This window comes from Pteropus vampyrus, unplaced genomic scaffold (assembly GCF_000151845.1).
Source record: "Pteropus vampyrus isolate Shadow unplaced genomic scaffold, Pvam_2.0 Scaffold104, whole genome shotgun sequence".
Classification (NCBI taxonomy): Eukaryota; Metazoa; Chordata; class Mammalia; order Chiroptera; family Pteropodidae; genus Pteropus; species Pteropus vampyrus.
In genome coordinates this window covers 4,369,335-4,371,643 of record NW_011888885.1, presented here as the reverse complement: position 1 = coordinate 4,371,643, position 2,309 = coordinate 4,369,335, and the positions used below count along the sequence as shown (strand labels likewise).

Genomic DNA, 2,309 nt, shown 5'->3' with positions numbered 1-2,309 from the left:
TGTATAGCTTTTTGACTCTAGGGAGTTCATTTAAATCCTCTGAACTTCAGCTCTCTCATTTATAAACTGGGGACCAAACTACTTACCTCAAAGGTCATGAGAATTGCATTAGAAAATGCTATATTAGTGAATTATTATTACTGTAACAGAGAGTTTTTTTAAAAACCCAGTCCAATCAGCTTCCATTAAAAATGAGTTAGACAAGATTTTTAGGCAAATGGGTAAATTTGTAGCAGGGGAACTTCCTTAGCCCTTTTGAGTTGTGACTGTTTCTTCCCATTACCTTATTAGAGAATATCAGTAGAACAGAATTTACACTCTTTTGACAAATTATACAAAGGAACTGGGGGCAAGTTCTAAACATCCAGGCATCCAGATATCACTTTTCCAGTATTTTCTGAAATTGTTTTACCAAAGTTTTCTACACGGCTCTGTAAGGAAAAAGTTGTGTTTCAGCAGGAAATTACATATTGTTTAGAACATACCCATTTAGATTATTTTATTCTGATTCTATGGAGGCTTTAAGCCAGTTTTGGGTTGAATTGTGTGCTCCCCACCCTCATGCATACATTGAAGCCCTAACTCCCAGCAGTGATCTTGTTTGGGAAAAGGGTCATTGCAGATATAATAAGTTAAGATGAGGTCATACTAGAGTAGGGTGAATCTCTGGTCCAATATGACCGATGTCTTTATAAAAAGGGAAATATGGACAAAGACACACACACAGGGAGAGTACCATGTGAACATGAAGGCAGATCAGAATGATGCATCTTTAAGCCAGGGAACATTGAAGATTGCCAGGAAACCAACAAAAGAAGCTGGATGAGAGACATGGAACAGATTCTCTCTCACAGGTTTCAGAAGGAGACAGCTCTGCTAACACCTTGATCTTAGATTTCTAGCCTCCAGAACTGTGAGACAATATGTTTCTGTTTAAGCCATCTAGTTTGTGGTGCTTTGGTTAAGGCAGCCCTAGAAAGCTAATACATTTTTCACTGTCTTTGAGCTTTTTTTAAACTCTGTGACTTGTAGGTAATTGATAAAAATGCAAAATATGGATATGATAATTGATTATCTGAGAAATAATTGATAAAATCTCAAGGAAAAAAATATAAAATAATTCTTGCCTGTAGATAGGCAAATTTTGTCTTGTCCACATAGAAGTTTCATTGGCTTCCTTCCCCTTGTGAAAAAAAACAGTTTTGTTTCTATTTGCACATTCATTTTAATAGTCTTCATCTTTAAATGTGTTTCTGCTTTGGTTTGTTTTTCAAACTGGGTGTAACATCTAGTTCCCCCATTTGATAACGAGTTAAATACAACCTTTAACATGTGTTTATTTTATTTCCGTAGGAGAGTCATGTTTTTACATTTTGGGGGCGGGGCAAGGGAAATTATCTTTTAACAGTTTCTTATTATCAATTAGTTCTTCTATGTGTTTATTTTGTACATGTCTTCGTTTACAATTTTTCTCTTTTCTGCTTTTGATGATAATATCTCAGTGGATCAGAGACAGACAGATCTATGCCATATTGAGAAAGAGTAGTCTGTGGGACACAATAGCTTATATAAAGTACTCGGAAGGCTGTCACTCAAAGGAGGGGCAGTCATTCTGTTTCCTTTAGCAGCTGTTAGTTATAGGGGGACAAGTTTTGGCTCTGAAGGAAGATGAACTTGCTAGTCATCAGATCTGTCCAAAGACAAAATGGGCTGCCTTGGGAAGTAGTGAGTTTCTGTGGTTGGGTTGTGCAAGGGGCTTTGGATGTCCTTGTGGTGGGATGTTATATCATGGTTTAAGGATAAAGAGATGGCTGGAAGTTTTATTCACGAGGATCAGTAATTCAGTATATAAAGACAGACATTAACATCCTCTCGCCCACCTCTTTCCTTGCTCCCATCTCTAGCTCTCTCTTGCCTTAGCTAACAAAATTCCAAATCCTTCTCCCTTCTTCTCTAGTCCTGTTTCCAGATTCTCAGTCATTCTGTCAATCTCCCCTTCAATCTTGAGGTGTCTCTTTTCAGGGAGAGGTCCCGTTTTTCTCTCCATTAGCTTAACTTCACCTGGCTGCCCGCCAGATGAAGGTAGGCTGGGACATTTAGAGTCTTCGTCCTCTGGGTCTGGACCTGGGAGCTTCTAGTACACAGGTTGTGTTTGACAAAGATGTCAAGATGTCACCGGTAAGTGGCTGAGAGACATCGTGGTTGGGGTGTTACTGCCTGTCACACTGTCTGGGGCTGCAATCTAGCAAAACTCAGAGGATATAATTAATGCCATACGCGTATTGTCTAATGGCATCATAAATCTGCCT

At 38.8% G+C, this 2,309-nt stretch overlaps 1 non-coding gene across 1 annotated transcript; it reads left to right on the top strand.

Annotated features, from left to right (window-relative positions):
- Positions 1-1,055: 1,055 nt before the first annotated feature.
- LOC111742979 lies at positions 1,056-1,157 on the top strand. The gene has a single exon (XR_002781541.1). It is a non-coding gene; the product is annotated as a small nucleolar RNA SNORD20 (small nucleolar RNA).
- The last annotated feature ends 1,152 nt before the right edge of the window (positions 1,158-2,309 follow it).